At 51.9% G+C, this 14,518-nt stretch overlaps 3 non-coding genes across 3 annotated transcripts; all 3 read right to left on the bottom strand.

Annotated features, from left to right (window-relative positions):
* On the bottom strand, positions 1-82 carry TRNAS-CGA. Its single transcript has one exon. It is a non-coding gene; the product is annotated as a tRNA-Ser (tRNA).
* A 3,226-nt stretch (positions 83-3,308) lies between these two features.
* Positions 3,309-3,381, bottom strand: TRNAK-CUU. The gene has a single exon. It is a non-coding gene; the product is annotated as a tRNA-Lys (tRNA).
* A 3,529-nt stretch (positions 3,382-6,910) lies between these two features.
* Positions 6,911-6,992, bottom strand: TRNAS-AGA. The gene has a single exon. It is a non-coding gene; the product is annotated as a tRNA-Ser (tRNA).
* Between the last annotated feature and the right edge of the window lie 7,526 nt (positions 6,993-14,518).

Genomic DNA, 14,518 nt, shown 5'->3' with positions numbered 1-14,518 from the left:
TGCTGTGATCAGGATTTGAACCTGCGCAGGGAAACCCTATTGGATTTCGACTCTAACGCCTTAACCACTCGGCTATCACAGCTGTGAGCACAAAACTTCCCCAATGCCAGAGAAACTGGTAAAGAATCACAATGCCCAGGTGTGAAGTCATCTGAACTACAGAATTCCCACCACAAACCTGGCTCCCAAAGCACAGGGGGGATTGGGGGTTTGTTCTCTTTGCTTAGCCATGTGCAGTCGCACAGAGTGGGAAGTCTCCCCTCCCACAGAGCGGGAAGGGGAAATGATTCTCAACTTGAAGCCTGACGTAGGGTGACCAGACGTCCTGATTTTATCGGGACTGTCCCAATATTTGCTCTCCCCCTGACATACACTCTAACCACTGGCCCCCACTCCCCTCCCAGGGCTGGAGATAGAACCCAGGAATTCTGACCACCAACCCCCTCCTCTGCTCTGACCACTAGACCCCACACTCCCCTTTTAGATTTTAGGCTTGCTGCCTCTTCTATTCATGCACCCCACCTGTCTATCCCTTTGCCGCCCCTGGGCAGGGAGCAGGCTGGCCGGGTGTCTTTGTGGCCATCTGCTGGCCATGGTCCTCTCCTCCTCTGGCCCTGCCCTCAGTTGCTCTGTAGCTTTTACGCCTTCCCTTGCAGCTGTCAGCACCAGCCGCCTCTGCTCTAGGTGCCCAGAGGAGGAGAGGTGTGTTGGGCTCCAGCCTGTGACTCTTCCTCCATCCTGCCTAGCCCTGACTATCAAGACTGGCCCTGGCACTCAGGGCCGGCTCCAGACCCCAGCCAACCAAGCGCGCACTTGGGGCGGCCTTTTGCCGGCAGGCGGCTCCGGCGGACCTTCCGCAGTCATGCCTGCCTCTTCTATCCATGCACCCCACCTGCCCATCCCTTTGCTGCAGCTTTTTAGGGTGTCACCCTTGCTCTGCACTCCCCCAGTGCAGCCCAAGGCTTTTCCTCCCCCCAACCACACATCCTCTCCCCACACTGAGTGGATTAAGCACATCTTCAGTGGGGGTTTGGCAAGGCAGGGACAGGGGCGGCTCTAGGCATTTTGCCGCCCCAAGCACAGCAGGCAGGCTGCCTTCGGCCGCTTACCAAGTCGCAGGACCAGCAGACCCTCTGCAGGCAAGCCGCAGAAGGCAACTCTGCCTGCTGCCCTTGCAGCTACCAGCATTGCGCCCGCAGTGGCTTTCCGCCCCAAGCACGCGCTTGGCGTGCTGGGGCCTGGAGCCGCCCCTGGGCAGGGAGCAGGCTGGCTGGGTGTCTTTGTGGCCATCTGCTGGCCACACATAGGCATGGTTCTCCCCTCCTCTGGCCCTGCCCTCAGTTGCTCTGTAGCTTTTAAGCCTTCCCTTGGAGCTGTCAGCACCAGCTGCCTCTGCTCTAGGTGCCCAGAGGAGGAGAGGTGCTGGGCTCCAGCCTCTGCCTCCCTCCTGCCTAGCAAGCCTGGTCCTGGCCCTCCTTCCTTTAAATGCCATGTGGACAAGAGGTAACGTGTCACTGCAAGTGAAATGGCCAAACTTGTGGGCCTGATGTGAGGCAGCAAGAATCCCAACCACCTGGTCAAACCACAGGCATCAGGGTAACACGTTCTAGATCCCCAACCCATTGTGGCCATCACAACCCAAGACCTGGCTCCAGTGGGTGAGTCACCCAGCTGGAGGGTGGAGACTGGCTCTTGCACAGCTGGAGACAGGAAAGGTAAGCATTGGGAGCTCCAGGACTTCATCACAAGGTCTCACTGAGATTTGAACTCAGATTACAGGATTCAGAGTCCAGAGTGCTGCCCCTTACACCATGGGACCAGCTCATAGTTCCTTCTCTGCACACCAGTGACCCTCATGGGGCTGGCTTGTGTAAGGGACTGTTGGCCCCTTAAAACTTAGTGTGTGTTTGGGGGGAGGTTTGGTTGGCTAGTTCCCAGCACCAATAGAAGGGGGAAGGGCCAATGGGAAATCAGGACCCTGAGACTGACAGTCCCCAGGGGCAATGGGGAGAGGCCAAAGCTCCATGTTAGCTGGACTGACAGGCCAGGCAGTGTAATGAGGGAGTCACCAGGCCAGGGGGTCCCATCCTCCGTGGGAGCTGGAACTGCCCGGGCCAGAGTGGGGCAGAGCTAAGGAGAGAGCAGGAGCCCGAGAAGAGCCGGGGAGCAGAGCTGCACCAGCCGGGGAGAACCAGAGCAGATCTGTGCTGGGAGCCGAGCCGCAGCACGAGCTGTAGAAGCTGCCCAGGGAGCAGATCTGTGCTGGGAGAAGAGCTGCAGCAAGCGGAGCCAGAGGAGCAGCCCAGGGAGATGGAGGCAGAGCCGCAGCAGCACTGGGGCTGGAGGTGGGTGCAGTGAGCAGCGTGGGAGAGTGAGGGGGACCCTGGGCAGAAGGCCCAGTGCAAGGAGATGCCACCGGTCAAGAGATCTTGCAGGCCAGACTTTTGGGGGTGGGGGGATCATATCCCCTACATGGGGGCTGACACTGGAAACAAGGGGCCTGTCACCTAGAGCACGTGGCCACTGCCAGAGCACGTGTCCAGCCCGTGGTGTCCCTGCAGCACAGCCAGGGCCTGGGGAGGAGGCCTGGGACATGTGAGGGAGAGACTGTGACCTGCCCTGACCCTCCAGAGACGCTGGCTGTGATCTCCCTGCGCCACAGAACAGGGTGACGTGTTTTCCTTTCCCATCTTTCCTTATGTTTTACATTGATTGCTGGGTAATAAATGGTGTTTGCTTGAAGCACGTGCAGAGAGGAGTGGGTCAGGGAAGTGCCCAGAGTGGAGACACTGTAGCCCTGTTCAAGTGATCATGACAAGATTGGGGGTCATCAAACCCCCCAGGATTCCTGGACCCAGCCTTGTTGGGGTTACGAGGTCTCTGCTGCACAGGAGAGTAGAAAGAGCGTCCTTGGGGTCAGGCAGCCTCTGGGTAAGGGGGTGGGGACTCAGATCCTTTCTCCAGCCAATTGCACCAGTGTCATGTATAAACCAGGAAAGTTCCCCAAAATAGCCAGACCAGATGCCCCCTGTACACTTGTGCTCTGTCCTCATTGCTTCTCTGTCTCTCTTCCCCCCATCTCTGCTGCTCCCCCTCTGGGCTTTCTCAGCACCTGGCCCCACAGCACTTCCTGCCAGCCAGGGACTGCGTGTTCTAGGCCTGCTCCTGTGGATGTGGCCTCTCTCCTGATTCCTGAGGAAAGGAACCTTTCCAGGAAATGGCCACAGCTTCTGCGAATCCACATGTGGCTGGTGGGCAGCACCAGGAATCATTTGGCTCCTGGCACACAAGGTAACTTAAAAGCTGAGCACCCAGACAGGGACTTGAACCCTGGACCCTCAGATTAAGAACCTGATGCTCTACCAACTGAGCTACCTGGGCTTGTTGAGATCAGCTTCACCGTTCAGCACAAGAGCGAGCAGGCAGGCAAAAGAGAGGCAAAAAAAGTCCCCAGAACCCCTCCTCTTTTCCGCACAGCCACTGCCTGTCAGCAGGATTCCTCCTCCTCCTCCCTCCTGTGCCTCAGTGCGTCTAAATCTCCACACCTAGACAGCCGGTCCATCCGCTGCACCCCAATCCCCCATGCCTGAGACTCTCTGTCAAAACCCTGCACCTGGCCCCAGAGAATTAAGTCTCACGTGTCGCTGGGAACTCGACTCCTTGTGCCCAGAGAGTCTCGGCCCCCCTCAGCAGATGACCTGAGAAACACAATGTTCATCTTTTCCAAAGAAGTGCTTGGAGGAGCTTTTTTTTTTTATGTTAATATATGGCCTAATGGATAAGACAGCTGAGTATGAATCAGAAAACTGAGGGTTTGAGTCCCTTGGTGGTTGTTTTTCTGCAGTTTTACTGTTGTGCTGAACGTCCTGCTCCTTTCAAGGCTGGAAACTCTCCATGGCTGCTCAGGCCACTGCTCTGGCTTCAGCGAGAGCCCCGGGAAGGAGTTGGGGGGTGGGCGTCACAAAGGCTGGGGCATGAGCCCCAGGTGCTTCCAGTCTCGCCTTTGCCATTCCTGACTTGCCAAAGAAAATGGGTGGCTGCCCGGGCTAGTGTGTGGAGCAGTTTCCCTCTTCCAAGTGTGCGCCTGTCCCTGTGCTGGAAGGTACTTGCTACATAGCGTCTTCGGAGCCTGGGTGTTTCTCTGCTTCTCACCCGCCCAGGAAAAGCCTCTTGGGGTAAAATCTCCTGCCCCACTGCAAAAGTGAGCACCGTGAGTGGGACCAGTCAGAGGCCCCACCATGGGGCTGGCCCTGCTTTCCTACCATCTTCTGATGTTGGCCACAGAGCATCAGCAGCTGCCCTGCATGCTGGTGACCTTCAGTGGGGTTTTGGCATGGCAGGGAACAGCCTGGCTGGGTGTTTTTGTGCCTGTCTGAAGGCCACACATAGGCATGGTCCTGCCCTCGTCTAGCCCTGACTTCAGTTGCTCTGTGGCTTTTAAGCCTTCCCTTGGAGCTGTCAGCACCAGCCGCCTCTGCTCTAGGTGCCCAGAGGAGGAGAGGTGCTGGGCTCCAGCCTGGGACTCTTCCTCCCTCCTGCCTTTCCCTGACTATGAAACCTGGTTTTCAAATTAACCATCAGATCTTGAATTTCACACACTGAATGACCTCATTAAAGTTCTCTCACATGACATCCAGACCAACAGCAGTGCACAGTTTCAGCAAGTATTTGAGGAGAACTGCAATGTTAGAGAGAATCATGAACTGCTCAGAGACAATTAATGCAGAGAAGCAGCAAAATTAATCAAACATAGAACTGGTTATGACTTATTTCCTTGGTCTTAAAAGAGAACAACAAGGACCTGAGTCTCCTCCCTGTCAATAACCCCCTGCTCAGCCAATCAGGGTAGAGACTGAGGACGGGGGGCTGAGGGTTCTCACCAGAGAGCCCAAAGGATGGCCCAGGTCACCGGTGGGGATCACTGCCCGAGCACTATTTCAGCCCCACATTTTTGGGTGGACCTCCCAGAGTGGGAGCTGCCGAGAACTCCCCTGCAACACACACACACACACACACACACACCCTCTCTTGGTGTTGGGAGGAGAACTGGTGAAAGGACAAAAGAAGCAAGAGACAAAGAGAAAGGAGAGAGGGATGGATGGAGGAAAAAGTAAAACAAAAAGGACATACCCTAATGTCCCCAGTGATTCTGAGGGACAACATGCCAGTTGCAGAATAAAATTCTGCCTCCTTAAGCTCGTGTTTTCCATGCCTAGAATTCAACTGTCACCTGATGGATCAGACTGAACAGGTTTCAAACCTCGAGGAGGCTCTTACCTTCTAAACAGGGACGGCTGTTTTCTAGTAAAATCACTAAAAGGGAAGGAGAAAACTCAAAAGAGGTTCCTCCTGGCGCTCACGTCCATGAACCCAAATACTCTTTCAGTCCTCAAAGAGAGACCTGGAGAAGGAGACTTGCTGAAGCAAAGCCACGGGGGTCTCTGAGGTTTCCCTGGCCCCTCGCCCCTGTCCTGCCTGGCTGATGTCAGCATCTCTCTGTGATGTCACCACCTCCCCACCACCTTTGACCAATAGTCTGAGGTCCTGCAAAAGGCTTTGTGATGTCACTGCCACACCCCTCCCTTGCTGTGCTAATGTCCTGCCCCTGGCCAGGCACTTTGGAGGTTTGAGCTACTCCCTGTGGATCACCCCACTCAAGGAGCGTTCGTTCTAGGAAGCAAGCCGGTAGTTTTGGATCATCTGCAAATTCTATCAGCTCACTATTTAGGTCATTTATGAATATGTTGACTAGTACTGGCCCCAGTACAGACACCACTAGTTACCTGTTTCCGTCCTGAAAACTGACCATTTATTCCTACCCTTTCTTTCCTATCTTTTAACGAGTTATTGATCCACGTGAGGACCTTCCAGAGGTGAAAGTAAGCCGGTATGTTCCGGTATGGGGTACTGGCAAAAGCCGGTACGCTGTGCCAGCCTGGCCCGGCTTCCCCAGGATGGTGATTTAAAGGGCCCAGGGCTCCCTGCAGCGGCTGGAGCCCCGGGCCCTTTAAATCACCTTCCGAGCCCCCCTGCCAGAGCCCCAGGGAGCAAATCACTGCCGTGGATGCTGCTCTCTCCCGCTCTGCCAACACAGAGCAGGGGCGGCAGAAGCTTCCTTACAGTGGGGGGGGGCACCATTGTCCGAACTGTTGCACCCCCATGGCACCCCTTCCCTAAGGACCCCCACTCACACCACCTCTCCCCCCGAGGCCACACCCACAGACGCCTCTTCCCCAAGACTGCACCCTTCCCCGCCCCCATCATTTGTCCTAACAGCCAGTAAAGAGTGGTGGGACCATGGCCCTCTAAACCCCCTGTTCCAGCACCCCTGACACAGAGCTAAGCAGGCAGCAGTGTGTACATGTGTGTGTGAGACAGAGAGTGCTGTGCTGACCTGAGCCAGGGAGAGAAGGGGGGCTAATGTCAGGGCTGTCCCCTGCCTCAGGACTGGTTGCTTCCAGCAGCTGTCTGAACTTAGAGACAGTGTGCGACACACTCACTCTTCCGCAACGCACACACTGTCTCTCCCCCCCACACACACGCTCTCTACCCTATCACACACATTGCAGTTGAAAAGCAGCTGGCAATCTAGTAGGATGCCCATGGAACAATGGGATAGAAACCTGCATCAGGTGATGCTGTACCAGCCTGTGAGGCATTGCAAACCCTTCCCAAAGCACCCTGCAGCCAGTTGCACAGTGGGATAGCTACCCACAGTGCACTGCTCTCTGTGGCAATCCAAGAGATGCTAGCATGGATGTGCTCTGGTGACACAGGGGAATAGGGTGGACATGCAACAGCTGTTCAATTAAAACACTTTAACTTAAGCCACATTATTCTTTCATGTAGACATAACTGAAGAGTGAGACAAGACCCAGCTCCATTGAAACTAAAGAACCACAACTTCCTGCATAGTTGGCAGGATTTGAACCTGCGCAGGGAGACCCCAATGGATTTCTAGTCCATCGCCTTAACCACTCGGCCACAATTACTTGCTTGATATGTAGCCTTCACTGCACTCTAGTTCTGTTCTCAGTGAGTGATCAATTCCAGTTGTTTCCTCAGACCAGCTTCCACAACACACACACTGCTGTGCCCTTGTGTAAGTGTGTCCATGGCTGAACTGAAATAATTCCTGCTCCTTTCCCTTCTGGCTGGAGCACGAGGAGAGTGTGTTTGTGGTTAATGATGTTGCTGTAGATTTTTGTCCATTTCCTGCCTCGATCATTCAGACAGTCCCTTTCCCGTCATATCCCCAGTACATCAGTGATTGCGATAGCAGGGGGCAGGTTTTCTCTGGGGCACTGAGCTTTGCCAGGGGGTTGATGGCTCCTTTCTTTCCTCACCCTGGAGTAAACTCGCTTTTTATTCCATCCTTGATGTTTCAAGGAATAACAACAGATGATCAAAGAAAGAGGTGGACAGGGTAGGTCTCAGGAGGGGCAGAGAGGGTGGGTGATGGGCAGGGCGGGTCTCAGGAGGGGGCAGAGAGGTGGGGGCCGCAGGCCGCCCTTGGGGTCGGGGGTGGAGTGGTGCGAGGAGGCCTGGGGGGAGGAGAGGAGCGAGCGACCAGCAGGCCTCAGCCAAAGAGCAGGGGTGGGAAGTGGCCAAATGGGAGTGAGGGTGGAGCACAGGGGGCCTCGGAGGGAGGAGAATGAGGGAAGGGGTGGAGTGGGGACAGCACCACGGTCTGGGCAGGGGCCGCCCACAGGATTCAGGGGCCTGGGGCAAAACAATTTCAGGGCCCCTTCCATAAAAAAAGTTGCAATACTATAGAATCCTGTATTCTCCTGGGGGCCCTGCGGCAAACTGCCCCCCCCCACCCACCCACCCACCCACCCACCCTCTGGGCGGCCCTGCCTCAGCCTCTCCTCGTAAGTCCCCTGGCCCCTCATCAATTTTGTTGCCCTCCCCTCGACTCTCTCCAATTTGTTTCTGTAGTGGCGGGGGAGAACTGGACGCAGTGCTCCAGATGTGGCCTCACCAGTGCTGAATAGAGGGGAATAATCACTTCCCTCGATCTGCTGGCAACACTCCTACTAATCCAGCCCAATATGACCAGTTACCCATATTGAATGCAGACACAGCAATATCTGATAAATTGGTTCCTGTCCATTCAGGAGGTTATTTCCCACCTATTCATAAATAATGAAGCTGCTCTAAGTGGAGGAGAGAGAGCAGTCCTGTCCGTGCAGATAACCCATCTCCCCGAGAGGTGGTAGCTATGTCAGAGAGGGAAGCTATGTTGGTGGGTGTGCAAGCTGTGGTGTCTACATGTGTATATAAAGTTTAATCAAACCCCATTTTTAAACCCCTGAGGTCTGGGAATAGAAAAGGAGATCTCTGAGGCAGAGCCCATCCTTCAAAATCCTTAAGATCACGGACTTGCCAATGCAAATGTCATGGGAGTATAGCTCAGTGGTAGAGTGTTTGACTGCAGATCAAGTGGTCCTTCGTTCAAATCCCAAGTGCTCCCTTACAAACTTGTACCTTCAGTAAAAGTAATTCCATCTCCAGTGTGTTCAGGAGCTCCCCTAAAATGAATTGACTTACTCAATGCTTTCCTGTGCAAATGCATAGAAACCTAGCAAACATATCCCCCAGCTGAAATCAGTTCCAATCCTCTAAGTGTCTAGTTTCATTTTCATCAATTAAACAAAGGCACATGAAGTCACATTTGCAGGTCTTTGGTCTCTATGGGCTACAATGTGCAGAAGAACAAGAACCACATCCACGTGGGAGGCATAGACTAGTCTGTAGCCTGGTCTACACTAGGCGTTTAAATCAGTTTTAGGAGCGTAAAACCGATTTAACGCCACAACCGTCCACACTAGGAGGCACCTTATATCGATTTTAATGGCTCTTTAAATCGGTTTCTGTACTCCTGCCCGACGAGAGGAGTAGCGCTAATATCGGTATTAACATATCGGAATAGGGATAGTGTGGCCGCAATCGACGGTATTGGCCTCCGGGCGGTATCCTACAGTGCACCACTGAACGCTCTGGACAGAAATCTGAACTCGGATGCACTGGCCAGGTAGACAGGAAAAGCCCCGCGAACTTTTGAAATTCATTTCCTGCTTCCCCAGCGTGGAGAGCTCATCATCACAGGTGACCACGCACAGCTCATCAGCACAGTTAACAATGCAGTCTCCTGAGAATCGAAAAAGAGCCCCAGCATGGACCGCTCGGGAGGTACTGGATCTGATCGCTATATGGGGAGAGGATTCAGTGCTAACAGAACTGCGTTCCAAAAGACGAAATGAAAAAGTATTTGAAAGAATTTCTAAGGCTATGACGGCTAAAGGCCACAGCAGGGACTCCGTGCAGTGCAGAGTGAAAGTTAAGGAGCTTAGACAAGCCTACCAGAAAACCAAAGAAGCAAACGGAAGGTCCGGGGCAGGTCGAAAAACTTGCCGCTTCTATGCTGAGCTGCATGCAATTTTAGGGGGCTGCGCCACAAGTACCCCACCCCTGACCGTGGATTCTGAGGTGGGGGTTGTAATCTCTGCCATGTCTGAGGATTATGCAGACGGGGAAGATGAAGATGAAGAAGAGGAGGACGACCTAGCAGAGAGCACACAGCACTCCATGAGCCCCAGCAGCCTGGAGCTTTTTATCACCCTGACGGATTTACCCTGCTCCCAGCCCTCACAAGCAACTATTCCACAGAATGACGCCATGGAAGGGAGCTCTGGTGAGTGTACCTTTGCAAATAGCAAACAGTGTTTTTTAAGCAAGCCTTTTTTAATGATTGATTTGCCCTGAGGACTTGGGATGCATTCACAGACAGTATAGTTACTTAGAAAAGTTTGTTAACATGTCCGGGGATTGAGAGGAAATCCTCCAGGGACATCTCGATGAAGCGCTCCTGTAGGTACTCCAGAAGCCTTTGCAGAAGGTTTCTGGGCAAGGCATCCTTGTTCCGCCCACCATGGTAGGACACTTTACCATGCCATGCATGTAGCAAGTAATCAGGGATCATTGCGTGGCAAAGCATAGCAGCGTATGGTCCCGGTGACTGCTGGCATTCAAGAAGCATCCGCTCTTTATCTTGTTCTGTTATCCTCAGCAAAGTGATATCGTTCAGGATAACCTGGTTAAAAATCAGGAATTTAAGTAAGGGGGGTGGCCATTTTTCTACTGGGTTCGTGGAATGCAGCAGCTTAAAAAAAACACTTTCCTGCACGTAGCGAAGCGGGGGGAGGGGAGGAGTGAAATGCCGATGATCTTTTCTGTTTGGTCACCGGCGAGGCGATCTTCCCCAAGCTACCGGACAAGCAGTGGGTGGGGGGGAGGGGGAAGGTTGTTGATTAGCAGGGAGCTAGCGTGGTATTAGCCATGCGTTGGGGGGGAGGGGTAAATCACTGAGACAGTGGCTTACCATGGCCGCATGCAAGCTGAATTCTGATGCCTGGACCTGATGTGTCTGTGAGATCTGTAACCCCAGAGCTGCAAGCAGTCACTATTAAGATGAAAAATGCGACCTTGTAGGGAAATCACATGTGCTAGGTGAATAGTGATGTTCACTGTGAAACAGTATAACCATTGTTCTGTAAAATGTATCTTTCTAAATATTTATCTCCCTCATGCAGCTGCAAATTTTTCAACCATCCCTCCTCCATCCCAAAGGCTAGCACAGATAAGGCGGAGGAAAAAGAAGACGCGAGATGAGATGTTCTCGGATATTATGGAAGTTACACGCAATGAAAGAGCTCATCTGAATGAGTGGAAGGACGTGGTTTCAAATTACAGGAAAGAGGCCAGTGAACGTGAGGACAGGAGGGACAACCGAGATGAGAGGTGGCGGCAGGAAGACCGGCAGGAAAATCAGCGGTGGCGGGATGCAACTCTGGGGCTGCTGCGTGATCAAACTGACATGCTCCGGCGTCTTGTGGAGCTTCAGGAACGGCAGCAGGATCACAGAGTGCCTCTGCAGCCCCTGTATAACCACCCTCCCCCCTCACCATGTTCCTTAGCCTCCTCACCCAGACGTGTAAGAACGCGTGGGGGGAGGCTCCGTGCACCCGCCCACTCCACCCCCATGGACAGCCCAACCAAAAGGCTGTCGTTAGTCTGAATTTTTTTTTAATAGCCTTCTCCATCCCTCCTATCCTCCTCCCAAAGCACACCCTTACTTCTCTCCCTCTTTTTATAAGGAATCAATAAAGAATTCATGATATTTAAATGAGAGTGACTTTATTTCCATAATTAAGCTGTACTCGAAGGGGGTGGGGGAGTTGCTTACAGGGACTGAGTCAATCAAGGGGGGGTGGGTGTTCATCAACAAACACAGCAGTCACACTGTACCCTGGCCATTGATGAAGCTCGTTTTCAAAGCTTCTCTGATGCGCACCGCTTCCTGGTGTGCTCTTCTAATCTCCCTGGTGTCTGGCTGTGCGTAATCAGCGGCCAGGTGATTTGCCTCAGCCTCCCACCCCGCCATAAAGGTCTCCCCCTTACTCTCACAGAGATTGTGGAGAATACAGCAAGCAGCAATAACATAGGGGACATTGGTTTGGCTGAGGTCTGAGCGAGTCAGTAATGTGTGCCAGCGCGCCTTTAAACGGCCAAATGCACATTCCACCACCATTCTGCACTTGCTCAGCCTGTAATTGAACAGATCCTGACCACTGTCCAGGCTGCCTGTGTATGGCTTCATGAGCCATGGCATCAAGGGGTAGGCTGGGTCCCCCAGGATAATGACAGGCATTTCAACATCCCCAACTGTTATTTTCTGGTCTGGGAAGTAATTCCCTTGCTGCAGCCATTTAAACAGAGTAGTGCTTCTGAATACGCGAGCGTCATGAACCCTCCCTGGCCATCCCACGTGGATGTTTGTGAAACGTCCCTTGTGATCCACCAGTGCTTGCAGCACCATTGAAAAGTACCCCTTCCGGTTTACGTACTGGGTGCCCTGGTGCTGCGGTGCCAAGATAGGGATATGGGTTCCATCTATCGCCCCCCCACAGTTAGGGAATCCCATTGCAGCAAAGCCATCCACTATGGCCTGCACGTTTCCCAGAGTCACAACCTTTCGTAGCAGCAGCTTAGTGATTGCTTTGGCTACTTGCATCACAGCAGCCCCCACAGTAGATTTTCCAACTCCAAATTGATTCCCGACTGACCGGTAGCTGTCTGGCGTTTCAAGCTTCCACAGGGCTATCGCCACTCGCTTCTCTACTGTGAGGGCTGCTCTCATCTTGGTATTATGGCGTTTCAGGGCAGGGGCAAGCAAGTCACAAAGTTCCATGAAAGTGCCCTTACGCATGCGAAAGTTTCGCAGCCACTGGGAATCGTCCCACACCTGCAACACTATGCGGTCCCACCAGTCAGTGCTTGTTTCCCGGGCCCAAAATCAGCGTTCAATGGATAGAATCTGCCCCATTACCATCAGGATCTCCAAAGCGCAGGGGCCCGCGGTTTGAGAGAATTCTGTGTCTACGTCCTCATCACTGTCATCGCCGCGCTGCCGTATCCGCCTCTTACTCGCCTCGGTTCGAAGGTCCTGGTTCAGCATATACTGCACGAGAGTGCGCGAGGTGTTTAAAACATTCACGATTGCGGTATGGAGCTGAGCAGGGTCCATGCTTGCTGTGCTATGGCGTCTGCACAGTTCACCAAGCAAAAAAGGCGCGAAACGGTTGTCTGCCGCTTTCAGGGAGGAAGGGAGGGAGGGGTGAGGCTGTACCCAGAACCACCTGCGAAAATGATTTTTGCCCCATCAGGCACTGGGATCTCAACCCGGAAATGCCAAGGGGCGGGGGAGGCTGCGGGAACTATGGGATAGCTACGGGATAGCTACCCACAGTGCAACGCTCCAGAAATCGACGCTAGCCTCGGACCATGGACGCACAACACCGATTTAATGTGTTTAGTGTGGCCGCGCACACTCGATTTTATAAAATCTGTTTTACAAAACCGGTTTATGCAAATTCGGAATAGTCCCGTAGTGTAGACGTACCCTGTATTACATTTGGTAAGTAAGTTGCCATTGGGACTGAAAACTCTACTGGAGGTGGACAGGAGCCTGTTACAAAACTAAAATAACCAAGATTTACCAAACTCCCTGTTACACATTCAATCCTCTGTTTGTGCACAAAGCATCAATTGGGGCTCTAATAAATGGCAGCCTTCCTTTAACACAGATCGTTGTTCCTTGTGACTTTCAGATGCATTCGAATGGCAGCTGTTCAGAGGTCATGTGCTGCTAGTTCATGAGCAGCAGCAGAGTCTCTGTACGTTTACCAACCATAGAGCTGGGTGTGTCTGCATCCAAGTAACTGCAGAGTCAGTGTAGTCCCAGACAGTTAATTGCACAGTCTCACTTTCTGGTCTCATTGATCATTTGGGAAGAAACAGCAACGGTTTGGTGGGGTTTGGTTTTTTTCCCCTTCGTTTTCTCCTAAGGAATGTGTGATCTTGAGCATGTTAGTTTAAGTTCCCTGTGGGTCAGGAAAATTCCATCTCCTTGAAATAGCTGGGAAGTGACCTGTTTGTATCACCTAGAATAAAGGAGCTTTTAAAGAAGACATTGCTTTACAATTATGCTGGGATAAAAACAGTAAATTCCACGGCCAGACACCAGGCCAGGATCAATTGATGGGACCAGGATCAATTAATTACAGGAGAAACAATCTCTTGGGAAGTAGCTGTAATTTGTCCCCAGACCTTTCCTTGTTCTCATATGCTATCAGGGATTCTCTTCTAGAGGGCAGACTCAGAGTTAGCATCATCTGGGCATGTACCCTCACTCTGTATTCCCTGTTTTTCCAGAGTTTGAGTTTTACTGAACTCGATGTTCTGGAAGGTAAGAGATATTCACAGCCAAAGTTAACTCTCTGTTAACAAAGGTTTTGTTAGTAACAAATAATGAGACTAATCCCTCACTGTGGTAATTCCACTGACTTCAGTGTGCTCTTTCCCCATTTCTAGTTCCAAAAAAATAAGCAAATTAAAACAACCTTGAGACCTAAAATGCTGTGAGAAAATGGAAATTTTAGTAGCTCAAATAATTCAGTTTCTTCTGTGTCTTGTGCATGTGTAAATGGCACAACATATTAATTTATAAGCACATCTTTCTTAACTTCTTTAAATATTCTGTAGTACATTGACTAGATCAAGTGGGTTGTTCAATGCAGTGAGCTTTTCATGCATTGCCTAATACATATTTTTCATATTATGTAAATGAACAAAATTGTGTATTTCATGCTGTGAACTGTGTCGGTAGCTCAGATTAATAGGTTTATTTTCTCTCTCTCTTTCTCTCTCTGTGAGGCACAACAAAATAATTTAGTGATGCTGAAAACATTCCCTTCTCCTCCAGAACTGCCTTGGAATCACCTTCATTTATAGATTAATCTGGCCCTGTGTCTCTACAAGGAAAATACAGTTTCTATGAAAAAAACACAATCTTTTAATTAAAGGGACTGAACAGAATAGGTTACTCAGACATAAGTTAGGGGGTTGTTATAGAAGTGGGTGGGTGAGATTCTGTGGCCTGCGTTGTGCAGGATGT

Source organism: Mauremys reevesii, unplaced genomic scaffold, assembly GCF_016161935.1.
Source record: "Mauremys reevesii isolate NIE-2019 unplaced genomic scaffold, ASM1616193v1 Contig71, whole genome shotgun sequence".
Lineage (NCBI taxonomy): Eukaryota > Metazoa > Chordata > Testudines > Geoemydidae > Mauremys > Mauremys reevesii.
The sequence above is the reverse complement of the archived record's forward strand: the minus strand, read 5'-3'. Positions and strand labels throughout refer to the sequence as shown.